General features: G+C 42.1%; 1 protein-coding gene across 3 annotated transcripts in view; it reads right to left on the bottom strand.

Moving 5' to 3' along the window:
- The window catches only part of LOC139766123 (uncharacterized), a 309,760-nt gene that overhangs the window by 11,749 nt on the left and 271,944 nt on the right, over positions 1-26,067 (bottom strand). The window lies entirely within an intron of this gene.

The raw sequence follows: 26,067 nt of genomic DNA, 5'->3' as shown, positions 1-26,067 counted from the left end.
TCATCATACATGGCTCATGGTGTACTTGATGTAATTTTGGACACTGATTTCGAAAAATGCAATCTGTTTTCTTGTATCACATCTCAAGGAGAGTTAAATGAGTTGGTCTGAGATTTGGCACTACCAAAAGATAAAGCTGAACTTTAGCATCTCGTCTAAAAGAGAAATGGCTGCTCAAGAAGGACACCCACATAACTTATTTCATGAAAAGGAGTCAGACTCTTACTTCTCATTTTTCCATGGATGGACTGCTCTATTTTTGCAACAGTATTGATGCATTATTCCACTGCTTATCCCAAGAGCATGATCCCACTCAATGACACTTGTTTATTGACTCATCTAAGAGAAGTCTGAAAGCAGTGCTGTTCCACAACAAGAACAAGAAACCCTCCATTCCTGTATGGCATTCAGTGCATATGAAAGTGTTATGAGAATATGCAGGCACTCCTAGATGCTATAAAATACAAAAACTACAACTGGAAAATATGTGGGAGCTTGAAAGTGATTGGCTGGCTGATAGGAATGCAGTCAGGGTTCTTGAAATACTACTGTTTTATGCCTCTGGGGCAGTCAAACAACCTCTAAGCATTATATGGAGTCCTCAATGAAGATCATATGAGCCAGGAATTTCAAGTGTCCAAGATAAGCCTCTGATTGATCAAAAAATGTTCTTCTTCCCCTACTCCACATAAAGCATGGTCTCATGAAGCAATCTCTGAAAACACTAGCCAAGAGAAACTCAAAAGGATTTGAGTATGTGGTGCAATAATTTCTGAAGATCATTGAGGCTAAGTTGAAAGAAAGCATCTTCATTGGTCTGCAGCTAAAGGAACTCTTGAAGGACTACAATTTCAGCACACATCTTGATAACGTGGAGCTGAAGGCCTGGACTCTTTCGGTTGGTATGTGAATATTTCTTGGGAAACATATGATCTCCAGATTTTAAGGTGGTGTGAAAAGACTTCTGAAATCCTATGCTACTATGGGATGTAAGATGTCGCTCAAGGTGCATTTCCTCCATTCAAATCTGGATGTTTTTGTGGAGATTCTTGGAGAAGTGTCTGACAAACAAGGAGAGAGCTTCCATCAGGACATCAGCATGATGAGGCATCAATACCAGGATTTCTGGAATGAAGGAATGCTTGTGGATTACTGCTGGATGTTATACAGGGATGAACCTGAGTTAGAGCACCTGAGGAGGTCCAAAGCTTAGCACTTTCAGCTGTAGTTGAACTGAAAAAGTATGTATCTGTAGAAAAATAATGAGACATGTTGCACTGAAATGGACTAAAAACTTATACTCTGCATTGGAAATAGGTCTAGAAAAGTTGCACTGCATCCCTGATGAGGAAAATTTTTAAAATTTTGTTGACCAGTGTATAATCAGTTCTACTAAATAACATGCATCAATGTATGTTAACAAGAGCATAGAGTTCAAAAGGACAGGAAAAGAACAACACAATTTTTTTTTCCACTTACAACTAACCTTTATGCAGAGAATGGTTCAGACATATATATATCAAAAGTCAAATGTAAAATAATTCCATTAAATCAAAAGGAAAAAATTCTGAAGATAGTCAAAATACCTGACCATGTTAAAAATCATAACTCTTACACATTAAAGGATCACATTCATACTTGAAAAATTTTCCCTATGGAGACTATTCATATTTGTACAAGTTGCCTCTTCCTGCTCTTATTCAAATTAGAAAGCATGTTTTACTGGTATGTACAGGAACCTTATGTCACAACCAACTATAATCAACACCAGAAAAAATCCCAATGTTAGTTAACCATACAATACCATGGGGTAAAATGCTTGACCCTGTGGGGACTCTAACTGTACTTGTATAGCTTACCTTGTCATCCAGTCACTCAACCTGGAAGACGTGCTTATCATCACAAGCAAATACACTTTGCACCAGGAATGTATCCTTGAGAGTTAGTTACTTATAGGCAGGACTATATGGGGAAAGGTATGACCTTTGCATACATGCCATATTTAGAGGTCTGTGCAGCAACAAATAAGATTAATTTACCATATCTTCTTTCAACATTTTTGGTATTTCCTATAAAATAATTTTTTTCTGTTTCCTGGTAAACCTTGTTCCTTGGTACCTACAAAATTTTCTGAGCTTTGAGAAGTTAATGATAATATAAGTATAGAGGCTCTTTGCCTACTAAAGTTTTGCTAACCACAGTTTTGAGTATATAAAGAATAATGCATATTATTTTCCAATCACAGTATCAAGTTTTGAGTATTCATGGTTTTCCGTAGTGTTATCCATACATTAGGTAAGTGTTATGTTGCTGAGGGATACTTGTGGCCTAGCCCAGCATATCATCATTTCCAAGGAGAAGCAAATGGGGTGTCATAACCAAGCAGTGCTGCTGGATTCGACAGTGCCTTTTATGTAGCTTAGCTGGCAGGCTTCTTTGTAGAAGCGTGGAGGGCCAGCTTTTTGGTGACATACTGCCATCATATCACTACTCTGCAGTTTTGTATATCATTTCTTTGTACTTTTATTCAATAACCATGTTGTTCTGAGGTGAAACATGCTAATTCTTAAGCCTGAAGTGTTTATTATAACTTAGGCCATGTATCTCAATGTTCAGCCTCCTAATCCCTCCCAATTTCCCATAAGCACTATTCCTTGCTAACCATGGTTTTGTTTACCATGAGGCCCTTAAGGAACATAACCTTAGTGCTTGGCAAAGGACTGTATAGGTGAAAACTTCCAAATCAAGGATAAATGAAATACAGAGTATAGGTGAACAATTTTCAGAGTTGCTAATGGACTCGCTCATATGAGATTACACTGAGTGTGAAGTCACCTTTGGCCAGGGTGCATCACTGAGGAAGAGTCTTGTCCAAGAACTTCTAATTCCAAAGAAGTCCATTACTTCCCTGCAACTGAAAGTTGTGCAATGTTGGAGCTGCAGGAGCTCCTGGAAAAGGGGTCCTGGGGCAATCATAAATTATCTTTTTTTATATTATACTTTGTCGCTGTCTCCTGCATTAGTGAGGTAGCGCAAGGAAACAGACGAAAAAATGGCCCAACCTACCCACATACATATACATACCTATACATTTCAACGTATACATACACATACATACACAGACATATACATATATACACATGTACATATTCATACTTGCTGCCTTCATACATTCCTGTCGCCACACCGCCACACATGAAATGGCACCCTCCCTTCCCCCACACATGCACAAGGTAGCGCTAGGAAAAGAAAACAAAGGCCACATTCGTTCACACTCAGTCTTTAGCTGTCATGCACAATGCGCCAAAACTACAGCTCCCCCCTCCACATCCAGGTCCCACAATACCTTCCATGGCCCACCCCAGACGCTTCACATTATCCATAAAATTAAATATACCTCAAATCAAAAGTGTGCATAGCCCATGATTAAGTGTAATAATAAATTTCATTCTTTTTATTTTCATACTTGTCTGCAATTTCCAGCATTATGAGATAGCACCAGAAACAGATAAAGAATAGTCCCATTTCTTCACATCCACTCTCTAGTTCTCAGGTACAGTGCATAAAAAAAACAGAGGTCCCTTTTACATACCATTTGGTGGTTTCCCCTAAACCATTTCACATGCCCTAATGTCCCGGGTTACAGATATTGGCTACAGCCATGTGAGTGAGACCTACGGATCAGGCTATTACCATGACTTTCTCACAAGAGTCAAACCCCATAAGTACCTCCAATCTAATGTCAAGAGTGTATACCAATTTGAATTCTTAACATTCCTGCCAAACAGACTGAAACGTCTATATGTACTTACTATAGATTTAGCTATAACCATAAGTTTCTGAACACTGTAAAACATCCAAAGACCCTCTAATTCAACCTGGTGATGCCTTTACATCCTGCAGTCTCATGAGTATCATTACTATTCCTTCATAACATGCTGAAATACCTTTACTTACTTTAGTATGATAAATAAGGGGTATTAGTAAACACATGAACATATCTTCCTAGTTGATGGGATAGTAGTAATGAACATAAATGAACATATCTTCCCTGCGAGTGGAATACAAATCAAATAGTATTTAGCTATGAATATTAAAATCTGCAAGATAAGCACACACAGACCTCATTATATCTTAATGTATTTCATCTCTAAATGGACAGATTCTATTACATTCTTACAATATAAAGGTAATCTTTTCAAACTGTTGCAAGGAGGGACTGCATGTCAATCAATGAACACAATGGTCACAAATAGCAAAATGTCGCAAGTTGGAACTTAACAATATGAAACTGGTTCAATTACCTAATTATTCACTCATCTCCCACTCTCATAATTAATAATCATTCGGTTCAATTACCTAATTATTCAATCATCCCCCACTCTCTTAATTAATAATCATTCACTTCATTTAGCTTTAGTTTCAGTTGTCTTTATGATACTATGATACTATGACTACTGTGTTTATGGCTAGGATGTTCACTATGTTCAACTCGCATTACCTGCGAATCAAGTTCATTATTTTCAATTTTTTCATTTCACTAAGGACATATATTGCTAAATTTTCCTGTTTAATCTGGTTTTATCTGCCCTACACATTTCATGTTGTTTACATTAATTAATCTTTCACTTTCATGTTGAACCCAGTTTCTGTAATATTAATTAGGACTGTGTTGAACTTTTCAATGTACTCTTTGATGTAATCTACTGTTTCAAGAGTTCTGTTAGGAGACTTTGTACATCTCTATAAATCATCAAAGGGAATTGGGGAGAAAGAATACTTCCCACGCATTCCCCGCATGTCATAGAAAGGGACTAAAGGGGACAGGAGCAGGGGGCTAGAAACCCTACCCTCCTTGTATTTTAACTTTCTAAAAGGGGAAACAGAAGAAGGAGCCATGCAGGGAGTGCTCATTCTCCTCGAAGGCTTAGAATGGGGTGTCTAAATGTGTGTGGATGTAACCAAGACGAGAAAAAAGGAGAGATAAGTAGTATGTTTGAGGAGAAGTACCTGGATGTTTTGGCTCTGAGTGAAACGAAGTTCAAGGGTAAAGGGGAAGAGTGGTTTGGGAATGTTTTGGGAGTAAAGTAAGGGGTTGGTGAGAGGACAAGAGCAAAGGAAGGAGTGGCACTACTCCTGAAACAGGAGTTGTGGGAGTATGTGATAGAGTGTAAGAAAGTAAACTCTAGATTGATATGGGTAAAACTGAAAGCAGATGGAGAGAGATGGGTGATTATTAGGGCCTATGCACCTGGGTGTCAGAAGAAAGGTCATGAGAGGCAAGTGTTTTGGGAGCAGCTGAGTGAGTGTGTTAGCAGTCTTGATGCACGAGACCGAGTTACTGTGATGGGTGATTTGAATGAAAAGGTGAGAAATGTGGCAGTTGAGGGAATAATGGGTGTACATGGGGTGTTCAATGTTGTAAAGGGAAATGGTGAGGAGCTTGTAGATTTGTGTGCAGAAAAAAGGACTGGTGATTGGAAATACCTGGTTTAAAAAGAGAGATATACATAACTATATGTATGGTTGGTAAGGTTATTTAATGTATGTATGACTCATGGTGAGGTGCCTGAGGATTGGCGGAATGCTTGCATAGTGCCATTGTACAAAGGCAAAGGGGATAAGAGTGAGTGCTCAAATTACAGAGGTATAAGTTTGTTGAGTATTCCTGGCAAATTATATGGGAGGGTATTGATTGAGAGGGTGAAGGCATGTACAGAGCATCAGATTGGGGAAGAGCAGTGTGGTTTCAGAAGTGGTAGAGGATGTGTGGATCAGGTGTTTGCTTTGAAGAATGTATGTGAGAAATACTTAGAAAAGCAAATGGATTTGTATGTAGCATTTATGGATCTGGAGAAGGCATATGATAGAGTTGATAGAGATGCTCTGTGGAAGGTATTAAGAATATATGGTGTGGGAGGCAAGTTGTTAGAAGCAGTGAAAAGTTTTTATCGAGGATGTAAGGCATGTGTACGTGTAGGAAGAGAGGAAAGTGATTGGTTCTCAGTGAATGTAGGTTTGTGGCAGGGGTGTGTGATGTCTCCATGGTTGTTTAATTTGTTTATGGATGGGGTTGTTAGGGAGGTGAATGCAAGAGTTTTGGAAAGAGGGGCAAGTATGAAGTCTGTTGGGGATGAGAGAGCTTGGGAAGTGAGTCAGTTGTTGTTCGCTGATGATACAGCGCTGGTGGCTGATTCATGTGAGAAACTGCAGAAGCTGGTGACTGAGTTTGGTAAAGTGTGTGAAAGAAGAAAGTTAAGAGTAAATGTGAATAAGAGCAAGGTTATTAGGTACAGTAGGGTTGAGGGTCAATTCAATTGGGAGGTGAGTTTGAATGGAGAAAAACTGGAGGAAGTGAAGTGTTTTAGATATCTGGGAGTGGATCTGGCAGCGGATGGAACCATGGAAGCGGAAGTGGATCATAGGGTGGGGGAGGGGGCGAAAATTCTGGGAGCCTTGAAGAATGTGTGGAAGTCGAGAACGTTATCTCGGAAAGCAAAAATGGGTATGTTTGAAGGAATAGTGGTTCCAACAATGTTGTATGGTTGCGAGGCGTGGACTATGGATAGAGTTGTGCGCAGGAGGATGGATGTGCTGGAAATGAGATGTTTGAGGACAATGTGTGGTGTGAGGTGGTTTGATCGAGTAAGTAACGTAAGGGTAAGAGAGATGTGTGGAAATTAAAAGAGCGTGGTTTGAGAGAGCAGAAGAGGGTGTTTTGAAATGGTTTGGTCACATGGAGATAATGAGTGAGGAAAGATTGACCAAGAGGATATATGTGTCGGAGGTGGAGGGAACGAGGAGAAGAGGGAGACCAAATTGGAGGTGGAAAGACGGAGTGAAAAAGATTTTGTGTGATCGGGGCTTGAACATGCAGGAGGGTGAAAGGAGGGCAAAGAATAGAGTGAATTGGAGCGATGTGGTATACCGGGGTTGACGTGCTGTCAGTGGATTGAATCAAGGCATGTGTATTGGGGTGGGTTGGGACATTTCTTTCGTCTGTTTCCTTGCGCTACCTCGCAAACGCGGGAGACAGCGACAAAGCAAAAAAAAAAAAAAAAAAAATGTATGTAAGCAGGAGAAATGGCCAGAGAGCGTTGCTGGATTATGTGTTAATTGATAAGTGCACGAAAGAGAGACTCTTGGATGTTAATGTGCTGAGAGGTGCAGCTGGAGGGATGTCTGATCATTATCTTGAGGAGGTAAAGGTGAAGATTTGTAGAGGTTTTCAGAAAAGAAGAGAGAATGTTGGGGTGAAGAGAGTGGTGAGAGTAAGTGAGCTTGGGAAGGAGACTTGTGTGAGGAAGTACCAGGAGACTCTGAGTGCAGAATGGAAAAAGGTGAGAGCAAAAGGAAGTAGGGGGAGTGGGGGAGGAATGGGATGTAATTAGGGAAGCAGTGATGGCTTGTGCAAAAGATGCTTGTGGCATGAGAAGCGTGGGAAGTGGGCAGATTAGAAAGGGTAGTGAGTGGTGGGATGAAAAAGTAAGATTATTAGTGAAAGACAAGAGAGAGGCATTTGGACAATTTTTGCAGGGAAATAGTACAAATGAGTGGGAGATAAGTAAAAGAAAGAGGCAGCAGGTCAAGAGAAAAATGCAAGAGGTGAAAAAGAGGGCAAATGAGAGTTGGGGTGAGAGAGTATCATTAAATTTGGGGGGAGAATAAAAAGATTTTTTGGAAGGAGGTAAATAAAGTGCGTAAGAGAAGAGAACAAATGGTAACCGGTGAAGGGAGCTAATGGGGAGGTAATGACAAGTAAAGGTGAAGTGAGAAGGATATGGAGTGACTATTTTGAAGGTTTGTTGAATGTGTTACATGATAGAGTGGCAGATATAAGGTGTTTTGGTTGAAGTGGTGTGCAAAGCAAAAGGGTTAGAGAGAATGATTTGGTGAACAGATAAGAGGTGGTGAAAGCTTTGCGGAAGATGAAAGCTGGCAATGCGACGGGTTTGGACGGTATTGCAGTGGAATTTATCAAAAAAGGGGGTGATTGTATTGTTGACTGGTTGATGAGGATATTCAATGTATGGCTCATGGTGAAGTGCTTGTGGATTGCCGGAATGCATGCATAGTGCCATTGTGCAAAGGCAAAGGGGATAAAGTGAGTGTTCAAATTACATAGGTATATGTTTGTTGAGTATTCCTGGGACATTATATGGGAGAGTATTGATTGAGAGGGTGAAGGCATGTACAGAGCATCAGATTGGGCAAGAGCAAAGTGGTTTCAGAAGACGTACAAGATGTGTGGATCGGGTGTTTGTTTTGATGAATGTATGTGAGACGTACTTAGAAAAATAAATGGATTTGTATGTAGCATTAATGGATCAGGAGAGGGCATATGATAGAGCTGATAAAGATGCTCTGTGGAAGGTATTAAGAGTGTATGGTGTGGGAGGCAAGTTGCTAGAAGCAGTGAAAAGTTTTTATCAAGGATGTAAGGCATGTGTATGAGTAGAAAGAGAGGAAAGTGATCGGCTCCCAGTGAATGTCGGTTTGCGGCAGGGGTGCGTGATGTCTCCATGCTTGTTTAATTTTTTTATACATGGGGTTGTTAGGGAGGTGAATGCAAGAGTTTTGGAAAGAGGGGCAAGTATGAAGTCTGTAGTGGATAAGAGAGCTTGGGAAGTAAGTCAGATGTTATTTGCTGATGATACAGCGCTGGTGGCTGATTCATGTGAGAAACTGCAGAAGCTGGTGTATGAGTTTGGTAAAGTGTGTGAAAGAAGAGAGCTAAGAGTAGATGTGAATAAAAGCAATGTTATCAGGTAAAGTAGGGTTGAGGGACAAGTCAATTAGGAGGTGCGTTTGAATGGAGGAAAACTGGAGGAAGTGAAGCGTTTTAGATATCTGGGAGTGGATTTGGCAGAGGATGGAACCATGGAAGTGGAAGTGCATCATAGAGTGGGGGACAGGGCAAAAGTCCTGGGAGCATTGAAGAATGTGTGGAAGTCGAAAATGTTATCTTGGAAAGCAAAAATGGGTATGTTTGAAGGAATAGTGGTTCCAACAATGATATATGGTTGCGAGGCGTGGGCTATAGATAGAGTTGTGCAGAGGAGGGTGGATGTGCTGGAAATGAGATGTTTGAGGACAATATGTGGTGTGAGGTGGTTTGATTGAGTAAGAAATGAAAGGGTAAGAGAGATGTGTATTAATAAAAAGAGTGTGGCTGAGAGAGCGCTAGAAGAGGGTGTTTTGAAATGGTTTGGTCACATGGAGAGAATGAGTGAGGAAAGATTGACCAAGAGGATATATGCGTCAGAGGTGGAGGGAACGAGGAAAAGTGGGAGACCAAATTGGAAATGGAAAGGAGTGAAAAAGATTTTGAGTGATCGGGGCCTGAACATGCAGGAGGGTGAAAGGCGTGCAAGGAATAGAGTGAACTGGAACAACGTAGTATACCGGGGTCGATGTGCTGTCAATGGATTGAACCAGGGCGTGTGAAGCATCTGGAGTAAACCATGGAAAGTTCTGTGGGGCCTGGATGTGGAAAGGGAGCTGTGTTTTCGGTGCATTATACATGACAGCAAGAGACTGAGTGTGAACAAATGTGGCCTTTTTTGTCTTTTACTAGCGCTACCTTGCGCATGTGCATGGGGTTGTTATTTCATGTGTGGTGGGGTGGCAATGGGAAAGAATAAAGGAACACAGTATGAATTATGTACATGTGTATATATGTATATGTCTGTGTGTATGTATATATATGTATATGCTGAGATGTATAGGTATGTATATTTGCTTGTGTGGAATACAACAAAGGCCCTTTCGTTCACACTCCATCTCTAGCTGTCATGTAATAATGCACCAAAACCACAGCTCCCTTTCCACATCCAGGCCCCACAGAACTTTCCATGGTTTACACCAGACGCTTTACAGGCCCTGGTTCAATCCACTGACAGCACGTCGACCCCGGTATACCACATCGTTCTAATTCACTCTATTCCTTGCACGCCTTTCACCCTCATGCTTGTTCAGGCACCGATCACTCAAATCTTTTTCACTCAATCTTTCCACCTCCAATTTGGTCTCCTACTTCTTCTCTTTCCCTTCACCTCTGACACATATATCCTCTTGGTCAATCTTTCCTCACTGATTATCTCCATGTGACCAAACCATTTCAAAACATCCTCTTCTGGTCTCTCAACCACACTCTTTTTATTACAACACATCTCTCTTACCCTATCATTAATTACTCGATCAAACCACCTCACACCACATATTGTCCTCAAACATCTCATTTCCAGCACATCCACCCTCCTGCGCACAACTCTATCCATAGCCCATGCCTCGCAACCATACAACATTGTTGGAACCACTATTCCTTCAAACATACCCATTTTTGCTTTCCGAGATAATGTTCTTGACTTCCACACATTCTTCAATGCTCAGAGAATTTTTGCCCCCTCCCCCACCCTATGATTCACTTCCACTTCCATGGTTCCATCCACTGCCAAATCCACTCCCAGATATCTAAAACACTTCACTTCCTCCAGTTTTTCTCCATTCAAACTTACCTCACAATTGAGTTGACCCTCACCCCTACTGTACCTAATTACCTTGCTCTTATTCACATTTACTCTCAACTTTCTTCTTTCACACACTTTGCCAAAATCAGTCACCAGCTTCTGCAGTTTCTCACCCGAAACAGCCACCAACGCTGTATCATCAGCGAACAAGGACTGACTCACTTCCCAAGCTCTCTCAACCACAACAGACTGCATACTTGCCCCTCTTTCCAAAACTCTTGCATTCACCTCCCTAACAACCCCATCCATAAACAAATTAAACAACCATGGAGACATCACACACCCCTGTCGCAAACCTACATTCACTGAGAACCAATCACTTTCCTCTCTTCCTACACGTACACAAGCCTTACATCCTCGATAAAAAATTTTCACTGCTCCTAACAACTTGCCTCCCATACCATATATTCATAATACCTTCCACAGAGCATCTCTATCAACTCTATCATATGCCTTCTCCAGATCCATAAATGCTACATACAAATCCATTTACTTTTCTAAGTATTTCTCACATACATTCTTCAGAGCAAACACCTGATCCACATATCCTCTACCACTTCTGTAACCACACTGCTCTTCCCCAATCTGATGCTCTGTACATGCCTTCACCCTCTCTCCCAGGAATACTCAACAAACATATACCTCTGTAATTTGAGCACTCACCTTTGTCCCCTTTGTCTTTGTGCAATGGCACTATGCAAGCATTCCACCAATCCTCAGGCACCTCACCATGAATCATACATATATTAAATAACCTTACCAACAAGTCAATAATACAGTCACCCCCATTTTTAATAAATTCCACTGCAATGCCATCCAAACCCACAGCCTTGCCAGCTTTCATCTTCCGCAAAGCTTTTACTACCTCTTATCTGTTTACCAATCATCAACCACATTCAACAAACCTTCAAAATACTCACTCCATCTCCTCACATCACCACTACTTGTTATCACCTCCCCATTAGCCCCCTTCACTTAAGTTCCCATTTGTTCCCTTCTCTTACGCACTTTATTTGCCTCCTTCCAAAACATCTTTTTTATTTTTATTTATTTATTTTGCTTTGTCGCTGTCTCCCGCGTTTTCGAGGTAGCGCAAGGAAACAGACGAAAGAAATGGCCCGACCCACCCCCATACACATGTATATACATACACGTCCCCACACACAAATATACATACCCATACATCTCAATGTACACATATATATACACACACTGACATATACATATATACACATGCACACAATTCACACAGTCTGCCTTTATTCATTCCCATCGCCACCTCACCACACATGGAATAACATCCCCCTCCCCCTTCATATATGCGAGGTAGCGCTAGGAAAAGACAACAAAGGCCCCATTCGTTCACACTCAGTCTCTAGCTGTCATGCAATAATGCCCGAAACCACAGCTCCCTTTCCACATCCAGGCCCCACAGAAACTTTCCATGGTTTACCCCAGACGCTTCACATGCCCTGATTCAATCCATTGACAGCACGTCGACCCCGGTATACCACATCGATCCAATTCACTCTATTCCTTGCCCGCCTTTCACACTCCTGCATATTCAGGCCCCATCACTCAAAGTCTTTCTCACTCTGTCTTTCCACCTCCAATTTGGTCTCCCACTTCCCCTCGTTCCCTCCACCTCCGACACATATATCCTCCTGGTCAATCTTTCCTCACTCGTTCTCTCCATGTGCCCAAACCATTTCAAAACACCCTCCTCTGGTCTCTCAACCACGCTCTTTTATTTCCATACATCTCTCTTACCCTTACATTACTTACTCAATGAAACCACCTCACACCACATATTGTCCTCAAACATCTCATTTCCAGTACATCCACCCTCCTGCACACTACTCTATCCACAGGCCACGCCTTGCAACCATACAACATTGTTGGAACCACTATTCCTTCAAAAATAGCCATTTTTGCTTTCGAAGATAATGTTTTCAACTTCCACACATTCTTCAGGGCTCCCAGGATTTTCGCCCCCTCCCCCACCCTATGATTCACTTCCGCTTCCATGGTTCCATCCGCTGCCAGATCCACTCCCACATATCTAAAACACTTTACTTCCTCCAGTTTTTCTCCATTCAAACTTACCTCCCAATTAACTTGACCCTCAACCCTACTATACCTAATAACCTTGCTCTTATTCACATTTACTCTTAACTTTCTTCTTTCACACACTTTACCAAACTCAGTCACCAGTTTCTCACATGAATCAGCCACCAGCGCTGTATCATCAGCGAACAACAACTGACACTTCCCAAGCTCTCTCATCCACAATAGACTGCATACTTGCCCCTCTTTCCAAAACTCTTGCATTCACCTCCCTAACAACCCCATCCATAAACAGACCCACGCCGCAAACCTACATTCACTGAGAACCAATCACTTTCCTCTCTTCCTACAAGTACACATGCCTTACATCCTCGATAAAAACTTTTCACTGCTTCTAACAACTTGCCTCCCACACCATATAGTCTTAGTACCTTCCACAGAGCATCTCTATCAACTCTATCATAGGCCTTCTCCAGATCCATAAATGCTACATACAAATCCATTTGCTTTTCTAAGTATTTCTCACATACATTCTTCAAAGCAAACACCTGATCCACACATCCTCTACCACTTCTGAAACCACACTGCTCTTCCCCAATCTGATGCTCTGTACATACCTTCACCCTCTCAATCAATACACTCCCATATAATTTTATAATTTACACTTATACCTCTGTAATTTTAGCACTCACTCTTATCCCCTTTGCCTTTATACAATGGCACTATGCACGCATTCTGCCAATCCTCAGGCACCTCACCATGAGTCATACATACATTAAGTAACCTTACCAACCAGTCAACAATACAGTCACCCCCTTTTTTAATAAATTCCACTGCAATACCATCCAAACCTGCTGCCTTGCCGGCTTTCATCTTCCGCAAGGCTTTTACTACCTCTTCTCTGTTTACCAAATCATTTTCCCTAACCCTCTCACTTTGCACACCACCTCGACCAAAACACCCTATATCTGCCACTCTGTCATCAAACACATTCAACAAACCTTCAAAATACTCACTCCATCTCCTTCTCACATCACCACTACTACTTATCACCTCCCCATTTATCCCCTTCACTGAAGTTCCCATTTGCTCCCTTGTCTTACGCACTTTATTTACCTCCTTCCAAAACATTTTTTTATTCTCCCTAAAATTTAATGATACTCTCTCACCCCAACTCTCATTTGCCCTCTTTTTCACCTCTTGCACCTTTCTCTTGACCTCCTGTCCCTTTCTTTTATACATCTCCCACTCATTTGCATTTTTTCCCTGCAAAAATAGTCCAAACGCCTCTCTCTTCTCTTTCACTAATAATCTTACTTCTTCATCCCACCACTCACTACCATTTCTAATCAACCCACCTCCCACGCTTCTCATGCCACAAGCATCTTTTGCACAAGCCATCACTGCTTCCCTAAATACATCCCATTCCTCCCCCACTCCCCTTATCTCCTTTGTTCTCACCTTTTTCCATTCTGTACTCAGTCTCTCCTGGTACTTCCTCACACAAGTCTCCTTCCCAAGCTCACTAACTCTCACCACCCTCTTCCCCCAACATTCTCTCTTCTTTTCTGAAAACCCATACAAATCTTCATCTTCGCCTCCACAAGATAATGATCAGACATCCCTCCAGTTGCACCTCTCAGTAAATTAACATCCAAAAGTCTCTCTTTCTCGCGCCTGTCATTTAACACATTATCCAATAACGCTCTCTGGCCATCTCTCCTACTTACATACGTATACTTATGTATATCTCACTTTTTATTCTCCCTAAAATTTAAAGATACTCTCTCACCTCAACTCTCATTTGCCCTCTTTTTCACCTCTTGCACCTTTCTCTTGACCTCCTGCCTCTTTCTTTTATACATCTCCCTCTCATTTGCATTATTTCCCTACAAAAATCGCCCAAATGCCTCTCTCTTCTCGCTGTCTAATAATCTTACTTCTTCATCCCACCATTCACTACCCTTTCTAATCTGCCCACCTCCCACACTTCTCATACCACAAGCATCTTTTGCACAAGCCATCACTGCTTCCCTAAATACATCCTATTCCTCCCCCACTCCCCTTACCTCCTTTGTTCTCACCTTTTTCCATTCTGTACTCAGTCTCTCCTGGTACTTCCTCACACAAGTCTCCTTTCCAAGTTCACTTACTCTCACCACTCTTTTCACCCCCAAATTCTCTCTTCTTTTCTGAAAACCTCTACAAATCTTCACCTTTGCCTCCGCAAGATAATGATCAGGCATCCATCCAGTTGCACCTCTCAGCACATTAACATCCAAAAGTCTCTCTTTTGCGCGCCTATCAATTAACATGTAATCCAATAACGCTCTCTGGCCATCTCTTCTACTTACATACGTATACTTACGTATATCTCTCTTTTTAAACCAGGTATTTCCAATCACCAGTCCTTTTTCAGCACATAAATCTACAAGCTCTTCACCATTTGCATTTACAACACTCAACACCCCATGTATATATATATATATCCCCCAATCTTAGCCTTTGAGGAGGATGAGCACTCCCCGCGTGACTCCTTCTTCAGTTTCCCCGTTTAGAAAGTTAAAATACGACGAGGGGAGGGTTTCTAGACCAAGCTCCCATCCCCTATAGTTGCCTTCTACGACGTGTGAGGAATGCGTGAGAAGTATTATTTCTCCCCTATCCCAGGGATATTTTTACTTTTTAAACGGGGAAACAAAATAGGAGTGACACAAGGAGTGCTCATCCTTCTCGAAAACTCAGATTGGGGTGTCTAAATGTGTTTGGATGTAATGAAGAGAAGAAAAAAGGAGAGATAGGTAGTATGTTAGAGGAAAGGAACTTGGATGTTTTGGTTCTGAGTGAAACGAAGGTCACAGCCAATGGAAAGAGTGCTTTGGGGACGTCTTGGGAGTAAAGTCAGGGGTTAGTGAAAGGACAAGAACAAACGAAGGAGTAGCACTACTCCTGAAACAGGAGTGGTGGGAGTATGTGATAGAGTGTAAGAAAGTAAACTCCAAATTGATATGGGTAAAACTGAAAGGGGATGGAGAGATATGGGTGATTATTGGTGCATGTGCACCTGGGCATGAGAAGAAAGATCATGAGAGGCAAGTGTTTTGGGAGCAGCTGAGTGAGTGTGTTAGTAGTTTTGATGCACGAGACCGAATTATTGTGATGGGTGATTTGAATGCAAAGGTGAGTAATGTGGCAGTTGAGGGAATAACTGGTGTACATGGGGTGTTCAGTGTTGTAAATGGATATGGTGAAGAGCTTGTAGATTTATGTGCTGAAAAAGGGCTAGTGATTGGGAATACCTGGTTTAAAAAGAGAGATATACATAAGTATACATATGTAAGTAAGAGAGATGGCCACAAAGCATTATTGGATTATGAGTTAATCGATAGGTGTGCAAAAGAGAGACTTTTGGATGTTAATGTGCTGAGAGGTGCAACTGGAGGGATGTCTGATCATTATCTTGTGGAGGTGAAGGTGAAGATATGTGGAGGTTTTCAAAAAAATAAGGGAGAATGTTGGGGTGAAGAGAGTCGTGAGAAAAAGTGAGCTTGGGAAGGAGACTTGTGTGAGGAAGCACCAGGAGAGACTGAGTACAGAATGGAAAAAGGTGAGAACAAAGGACAGAAGACGAAAGGGGTAGGAATGGGATGTATTTAGGGAAGCAGTGATGGCTTGTGCAAAAGATGCTTGTGGCATGAGAAGCGTGGGAGGTGGGCAGATTAGAAACGGTAGTGATTGGTGGGATGAAGAAGTAAGATTATTAGTGAAAGAGAAGAGACAGGTATTTGGACGATTTTTGCAGGAAAATGATGCAAATGAGTGGAAGATGTATAAACGAAAGAGGCAGCAGGTCAAGAGAAAGGTGCAAGAGGCGAAAAAGAGGGCAAATTAGAGTTGGGGTGAGAGAGTATCATTAAATTTTAGGGAGAATAAAAAGATGTTTTGGAAGGAGGTAAATAAAGTGCGTAAGACAGGGGAACAAATGGGAACATCAGTGAAGGGGGCTAATGGGGATGTGATAAGTAGTGGTGATGTGAGAAGGAGATGGAGTGAGTATTTTGAAGGTTTGTTGAATGTGTTTGATGATAGAGTGGCATATATAGGGTGTTTTGGTTGAGGTGGTGTGCAAAGTGAGAGGGTTGGGGAGAACGACTTGGTAAAGAGAGAAGAGGTAGTAAAAACTTTGCGGAAGATGAAAGCCGGCAAGGCAGCGGGTTTGGACGGTATTGCAGTGGTATTTATTAAAATTGGGGGTGACTGTATTGTTGACTGGTTGGTAAGGTTATTCAAAGTATGTATGACTCATGGTGAGGTGCCTGAGGACTGGCGAAATGCTAGTAGAGTGCCATTGTACAAATGTAAAGGGGATAAGAGTGAGTGCCCAAATTACAGAGGTATAAGTTTGTTGAGTATTCCTGGGAAAATATATGGGAGGGTATTGATTGGGAGGGTGCAGGCATGTACAGAGCATCAGACTGAGGAGGTGCAGTGTGGTTTCAGAAGTGGTAGAGGATGTGTGGATCAGGTGTTTGCTTTGAAGAATGTATGTGAGAAATACTTAGAAAAGCAATTGGATTTGTATGTAGCATTTATGGATCTGGAGAAGGCATATGATGGAGTTGATAGAGATGCTCTGTGGAAAGTATTAAGAATATATGGTGTGAGAGGTAAGTTGTTAGAAGCAGTGAAAAGTTTTTATCGCGGATGTAAGGCATGTGCACGTGCAGGAAGAGAGGAAAGTGATTAGTTCTAAACGAATGTTGGTTTGCATCAGGGGTGCGTGATGTCTCCATGGTTGTTTAATTTGTTTATGGATAGGGTTGTTTGGGAGGTGAATGCAAGAGTTTTGGAAAGAGGGGCAAGTATGAAGTCTGTTGTGGATGAGAGAGCTTGGGAAGTGAGTCAGTTGTTGTTCGCTGATGATACAGCGCTGGTGGCTGATTCAGGTGAGAAACTGCATAAGCTGGTGACTGAGTTTGGTAAAGTGTGTGAAAGAAGAAAGCTGAGCGTAAATGTGAATAAGAGTAAGGTTATTAGGTACAATAGGGTTGAGGGATAAGTGAATTGGGAGGTAAGTTTGAATGGAGAAAAACTGGAGGAAGTGAAGAGTTTTAGATATCTGAGAAAGGATTTGGCAGCGGATGGAACCATGGAAGTGGAAGTGCATCATAGAGTGGGGGACAGGGGCAAAAGTCCTGGGAGCATTGAAGAATGTGTGGAAGTCGAAAATGTTATCTTGGAAAGCAAAAATGGGTATGTTTGAAGGAATAGTGGTTCCAACAATGATATATGGTTGCGAGGCGTGGGCTATAGATAGAGTTGTGCAGAGGAGGGTGGATGTGCTGGAAATGAGATGTTTGAGGACAATATGTGGTGTGAGGTGGTTTGATTGAGTAAGAAATGAAAGGGTAAGAGAGATGTGTATTAATAAAAAGAGTGTGGCTGAGAGCGCTAGAAGAGGGTGTTTTGAAATGGTTTGGTCACATGGAGAGAATGAGTGAGGAAAGATTGACCAAGAGGATATATGTGTCAGAGGTGGAGGGAACGAGGAAAAGTGGGAGACCAAATTGGAAATGGAAAGGAGTGAAAAAGATTTTGAGTGATCGGGGCCTGAACATGCAGGAGGGTGAAAGGCGTGCAAGGAATAGAGTGAACTGGAACAACGTAGTATACCGGGGTCGATGTGCTGTCAATGGATTGAACCAGGGCGTGTGAAGCATCTGGAGTAAACCATGGAAAGTTCTGTGGGGCCTGGATGTGGAAAGGGAGCTGTGTTTTCGGTGCATTATACATGACAGCAAGAGACTGAGTGTGAACAAATGTGGCCTTTTTTGTCTTTTACTAGCGCTACCTTGCGCATGTGCATGGGGTTGTTATTTCATGTGTGGTGGGGTGGCAATGGGAAAGAATAAAGGAACACAGTATGAATTATGTACATGTGTATATATGTATATGTCTGTGTGTGTGTATATATATGTATATGCTGAGATGTATAGGTATGTATATTTGCTTGTGTGGAATACAACAAAGGCCCTTTCGTTCACACTCCATCTCTAGCTGTCATGTAATAATGCACCAAAACCACAGCTCCCTTTCCACATCCAGGCCCCACAGAACTTTCCATGGTTTACACCAGACGCTTTACAGGCCCTGGTTCAATCCACTGACAGCACGTCGACCCCGGTATACCACATCGTTCTAATTCACTCTATTCCTTGCACGCCTTTCACCCTCATGCTTGTTCAGGCACCGATCACTCAAATCTTTTTCACTCAATCTTTCCACCTCCAATTTGGTCTCCTACTTCTTCTCTTTCCCTTCACCTCTGACACATATATCCTCTTGGTCAATCTTTCCTCACTCATTATCTCCATGTGACCAAACCATTTCAAAACATCCTCTTCTGGTCTCTCAACCACACTCTTTTTATTACAACACATCTCTCTTACCCTATCATTAATTACTCGATCAAACCACCTCACACCACATATTGTCCTCAAACATCTCATTTCCAGCACATCCACCCTCCTGTGCACAACTCTATCCATAGCCCATGCCTCGCAACCATACAACATTGTTGGAACCACTATTCCTTCAAACATACCCATTTTTGCTTTCCGAGATAATGTTCTTGACTTCCACACATTCTTCAATGCTCAGAGAATTTTTGCCCCCTCCCCCACCCTATGATTCACTTCCACTTCCATGGTTCCATCCACTGCCAAATCTACTCCCAGATATCTAAAACACTTCACTTCCTCCAGTTTTTCTCCATTCAAACTTACCTCACAATTGAGTTGACCCTCACCCCTACTGTACCTAATTACCTTGCTCTTATTCACATTTACTCTCAACTTTCTTCTTTCACACACTTTGCCAAAATCAGTCACCAGCTTCTGCAGTTTCTCACCCGAAACAGCCACCAACGCTGTATCATCAGCGAACAAGGGCTGACTCACTTCCCAAGCTCTCTCATCCACAACAGACTGCATACTTGCCCCTCTTTCCAAAACTCTTGCATTCACCTCCCTAACAACCCCATCCATAAACAAATTAAACAACCATGGAGACATCACACACCCCTGTCGCAAACCTACATTCACTGAGAACCAATCACTTTCCTCTCTTCCTACACGTACACAAGCCTTACATCCTCGATAAAAAATTTTCACTGCTCCTAACAACTTGCCTCCCATACCATATATTCATAATACCTTCCACAGAGCATCTCTATCAACTCTATCATATGCCTTCTCCAGATCCATAAATGCTACATACAAATCCATTTACTTTTCTAAGTATTTCTCACATACATTCTTCAGAGCAAACACCTGATCCACATATCCTCTACCACTTCTGTAACCACACTGCTCTTCCCCAATCTGATGCTCTGTACATGCCTTCACCCTCTCTCCCAGGAATACTCAACAAACATATACCTCTGTAATTTGAGCACTCACCTTTGTCCCCTTTGTCTTTGTGCAATGGCACTATGCAAGCATTCCACCAATCCTCAGGCACCTCACCATGAATCATACATATATTAAATAACCTTACCAACAAGTCAATAATACAGTCACCCCCATTTTTAATAAATTCCACTGCAATGCCATCCAAACCCACAGCCTTGCCAGCTTTCATCTTCCGCAAAGCTTTTACTACCTCTTATCTGTTTACCAATCATCAACCACATTCAACAAACCTTCAAAATACTCACTCCATCTCCTCACATCACCACTACTTGTTATCACCTCCCCATTAGCCCCCTTCACTTAAGTTCCCATTTGTTCCCTTCTCTTACGCACTTTATTTGCCTCCTTCCAAAACATCTTTTTTATTTTTATTTATTTATTTTGCTTTGTCGCTGTCTCCCGCGTTTTCGAGGTAGCGCAAGGAAACAGACGAAAGAAATGGCCCGACCCACCCCCATACACATGTATATACATACACGTCCCCACACACAAATATACATACCCATACATCTCAATGTACACATATATATACACACACTGACATATACATATATACACATGCACACAATTCACACAGTCTGCCTTTATTCATTCCCATCGCCACCTCACCACACATGGAATAACATCCCCCTCCCCCTTCATATATGCGAGGTAGCGCTAGGAAAAGACAACAAAGGCCCCATTCGTTCACACTCAGTCTCTAGCTGTCATGCAATAATGCCCGAAACCACAGCTCCCTTTCCACATCCAGGCCCCACAGAAACTTTCCATGGTTTACCCCAGACGCTTCACATGCCCTGATTCAATCCATTGACAGCACGTCGACCCCGGTATACCACATCGATCCAATTCACTCTATTCCTTGCCCGCCTTTCACACTCCTGCATATTCAGGCCCCATCACTCAAAGTCTTTCTCACTCTGTCTTTCCACCTCCAATTTGGTCTCCCACTTCCCCTCGTTCCCTCCACCTCCGACACATATATCCTCCTGGTCAATCTTTCCTCACTCGTTCTCTCCATGTGCCCAAACCATTTCAAAACACCCTCCTCTGGTCTCTCAACCACGCTCTTTTATTTCCATACATCTCTCTTACCCATACATTACTTACTCAATGAAACCACCTCACACCACATATTGTCCTCAAACATCTCATTTCCAGCACATCCACCCTCCTGCACACTACTCTATCCACAGGCCACGCCTTGCAACCATACAACATTGTTGGAACCACTATTCCTTCAAAAATAGCCATTTTTGCTTTCGAAGATAATGTTTTCAACTTCCACACATTCTTCAGGGCTCCCAGGATTTTCGCCCCCTCCCCCACCCTATGATTCACTTCCGCTTCCATGGTTCCATCCGCTGCCAGATCCACTCCCACATACCTAAAACACTTTACTTCCTCCAGTTTTTCTCCATTCAAACTTACCTCCCAATTAACTTGACCCTCAACCCTACTATACCTAATAACCTTGCTCTTATTCACATTTACTCTTAACTTTCTTCTTTCACACACTTTACCAAACTCAGTCACCAGTTTCTCACATGAATCAGCCACCAGCGCTGTATCATCAGCGAACAACAACTGACACTTCCCAAGCTCTCTCATCCACAATAGACTGCATACTTGCCCCTCTTTCCAAAACTCTTGCATTCACCTCCCTAACAACCCCATCCATAAACAGACCCACGCCGCAAACCTACAGTCACTGAGAACCAATCACTTTCCTCTCTTCCTACAAGTACACATGCCTTACATCCGCGATAAAAACTTTTCACTGCTTCTAACAACTTGCCTCCCACACCATATAGTCTTAGTACCTTCCACAGAGCATCTCTATCAACTCTATCATAGGCCTTCTCCAGATCCATAAATGCTACATACAAATCCATTTGCTTTTCTAAGTATTTCTCACATACATTCTTCAAAGCAAACACCTGATCCACACATCCTCTACCACTTCTGAAACCACACTGCTCTTCCCCAATCTGATGCTCTGTACATACCTTCACCCTCTCAATCAATACACTCCCATATAATTTTATAATTTACACTTATACCTCTGTAATTTTAGCACTCACTCTTATCCCCTTTGCCTTTATACAATGGCACTATGCACGCATTCTGCCAATCCTCAGGCACCTCACCATGAGTCATACATACATTAAGTAACCTTACCAACCAGTCAACAATACAGTCACCCCCTTTTTTAATAAATTCCACTGCAATACCATCCAAACCTGCTGCCTTGCCGGCTTTCATCTTCCGCAAGGCTTTTACTACCTCTTCTCTGTTTACCAAATCATTTTCCCTAACCCTCTCACTTTGCACACCACCTCGACCAAAACACCCTATATCTGCCACTCTGTCATCAAACACATTCAACAAACCTTCAAAATACTCACTCCATCTCCTTCTCACATCACCACTACTACTTATCACCTCCCCATTTATCCCCTTCACTGAAGTTCCCATTTGCTCCCTTGTCTTACGCACTTTATTTACCTCCTTCCAAAACATTTTTTTATTCTCCCTAAAATTTAATGATACTCTCTCACCCCAACTCTCATTTGCCCTCTTTTTCACCTCTTGCACCTTTCTCTTGACCTCCTGTCCCTTTCTTTTATACATCTCCCACTCATTTGCATTTTTTCCCTGCAAAAATAGTCCAAACGCCTCTCTCTTCTCTTTCACTAATAATCTTACTTCTTCATCCCACCACTCACTACCATTTCTAATCAACCCACCTCCCACGCTTCTCATGCCACAAGCATCTTTTGCACAAGCCATCACTGCTTCCCTAAATACATCCCATTCCTCCCCCACTCCCCTTATCTCCTTTGTTCTCACCTTTTTCCATTCTGTACTCAGTCTCTCCTGGTACTTCCTCACACAAGTCTCCTTCCCAAGCTCACTAACTCTCACCACCCTCTTCCCCCAACATTCTCTCTTCTTTTCTGAAAACCCATACAAATCTTCATCTTCGCCTCCACAAGATAATGATCAGACATCCCTCCAGTTGCACCTCTCAGTAAATTAACATCCAAAAGTCTCTCTTTCTCGCGCCTGTCATTTAACACGTTATCCAATAACGCTCTCTGGCCATCTCTCCTACTTACATACGTATACTTATGTATATCTCGCTTTTTATTCTCCCTAAAATTTAAAGATACTCTCTCACCCCAACTCTCATTTGCCCTCTTTTTCACCTCTTGCACCTTTCTCTTGACCTCCTGCCTCTTTCTTTTATACATCTCCCTCTCATTTGCATTATTTCCCTACAAAAATCGCCCAAATGCCTCTCTCTTCTCGCTGTCTAATAATCTTACTTCTTCATCCCACCATTCACTACCCTTTCTAATCTGCCCACCTCCCACACTTCTCATACCACAAGCATCTTTTGCACAAGCCATCACTGCTTCCCTAAATACATCCTATTCCTCCCCCACTCCCCTTACCTCCTTTGTTCTCACCTTTTTCCATTCTGTACTCAGTCTCTCCTGGTACTTCCTCACACAAGTCTCCTTTCCAAGTTCACTTACTCTCACCACTCTTTTCACCCCCAAATTCTCTCTTCTTTTCTGAAAACCTCTACAAATCTTCACCTTTGCCTCCACAAGATAATGATCAGGCATCCATCCAGTTGCACCTCTCAGCACATTAACATCCAAAAGTCTCTCTTTTGCGCGCCTAACAATTAACATGTAATCCAATAACGCTCTCTGGCCATCTCTTCTACTTACATACGTATCCTTACATATATCTCTCTTTTTAAACCAGGTATTTCCAATCACCAGTCCTTTTTCAGCACATAAATCTACAAGCTCTTCACCATTTGCATTTACAACACTCAACACCCCATGTATATATATATATATCCCCCAATCTTAGCCTTTGAGGAGGATGAGCACTCCCCGCGTGACTCCTTCTTCTGTTTCCCCGTTTAGAAAGTTAAAATACGACGAGGGGAGGGTTTCTAGACCAAGCTCCCATCCCCTATAGTTGCCTTCTACGACGTGTGAGGAATGCGTGAGAAGTATTATTTCTCCCCTATCCCAGGGATATTTTTACTTTCTAAACGGGGAAACAAAATAGGAGTGACACGGGGAGTGCTCATCCTTCTCGAAAACTCTGATTGGGGTGTCTAAATGTGTTTGGATGTAATGAAGAGAAGAAAAAAGGAGAGATAGGTAGTATGTTAGAGGAAAGGAACTTGGATGTTTTGGTTCTGAGTGAAACGAAGGTCACAGCCAATGGAAAGAGTGCTTTGGGGACGTCTTGGGAGTAAAGTCAGGGGTTAGTGAAAGGACAAGAACAAACGAAGGAGTAGCACTACTCCTGAAACAGGAGTGGTGGGAGTATGTGATAGAGTGTAAGAAAGTAAACTCCAAATTGATATGGGTAAAACTGAAAGGGGATGGAGAGATATGGGTGATTATTGGTGCATGTGCACCTGGGCATGAGAAGAAAGATCATGAGAGGCAAGTGTTTTGGGAGCAGCTGAGTGAGTGTGTTAGTAGTTTTGATGCACGAGACCGAATTATTGTGATGGGTGATTTGAATGCAAAGGTGAGTAATGTGGCAGTTGAGGGAATAACTGGTGTACATGGGGTGTTCAGTGTTGTAAATGGATATGGTGAAGAGCTTGTAGATTTATGTGCTGAAAAAGGACTAGTGATTGGGAATACCTGGTTTAAAAAGAGAGATATACATAAGTATACATATGTAAGTAAGAGAGATGGCCACAAAGCATTATTGGATTATGAGTTAATCGATAGGTGTGCAAAAGAGAGACTTTTGGATGTAATGTGCTGAGAGGTGCAACTGGAGGGATGTCTGATCATTATCTTGTGGAGGTGAAGGTGAAGATATGTGGAGGTTTTCAAAAAAATAAGGGAGAATGTTGGGGTGAAGAGAGTCGTGAGAAAAAGTGAGCTTGGGAAGGAGACTTGTGAGAGGAAGCACCAGGAGAGACTGAGTACAGAATGGAAAAAGGTGAGAACAAAGGACAGAAGACGAAAGGGGTAGGAATGGGATGTATTTAGGGAAGCAGTGATGGCTTGTGCAAAAGATGCTTGTGGCATGAGAAGCGTGGGAGGTGGGCAGATTAGAAACGGTAGTGATTGGTGGGATGAAGAAGTAAGATTATTAGTGAAAGAGAAGAGACAGGTATTTGGACGATTTTTGCAGGAAAATGATGCAAATGAGTGGAAGATGTATAAACGAAAGAGGCAGCAGGTCAAGAGAAAGGTGCAAGAGGCGAAAAAGAGGGCAAATTAGAGTTGGGGTGAGAGAGTATCATTAAATTTTAGGGAGAATAAAAAGATGTTTTGGAAGGAGGTAAATAAAGTGCGTAAGACAGGGGAACAAATGGGAACTTCAGTGAAGGGGGCTAATGGGGATGTGATAAGTAGTGGTGATGTGAGAAGGAGATGGAGTGAGTATTTTGAAGGTTTGTTGAATGTGTTTGATGATAGAGTGGCATATATAGGGTGTTTTGGTTGAGGTGGTGTGCAAAGTGAGAGGGTTGGGGAGAACGACTTGGTAAAGAGAGAAGAGGTAGTAAAAACTTTGCGGAAGATGAAAGCCGGCAAGGCAGCGGGTTTGGACGGTATTGCAGTGGTATTTATTAAAATAGGGGGTGACTGTATTGTTGACTGGTTGGTAAGGTTATTCAAAGTATGTATGACTCATGGTGAGGTGCCTGAGGACTGGCGAAATGCTAGTAGAGTGCCATTGTACAAATGTAAAGGGGATAAGAGTGAGTGCCCAAATTACAGAGGTATAAGTTTGTTGAGTATTCCTGGGAAAATATATGGGAGGGTATTGATTGGGAGGGTGCAGGCATGTACAGAGCATCAGATTGAGGAGGTGCAGTGTGGTTTCAGAAGTGGTAGAGGATGTGTGGATCAGGTGTTTGCTTTGAAGAATGTATGTGAGAAATACTTAGAAAAGCAATTGGATTTGTATGTAGCATTTATGGATCTGGAGAAGGC

The sequence above is a fragment of the Panulirus ornatus genome, chromosome 4 (assembly GCF_036320965.1).
Source record: "Panulirus ornatus isolate Po-2019 chromosome 4, ASM3632096v1, whole genome shotgun sequence".
Lineage (NCBI taxonomy): Eukaryota > Metazoa > Arthropoda > Malacostraca > Decapoda > Palinuridae > Panulirus > Panulirus ornatus.
The sequence above is the reverse complement of the archived record's forward strand: the minus strand, read 5'-3'. Positions and strand labels throughout refer to the sequence as shown.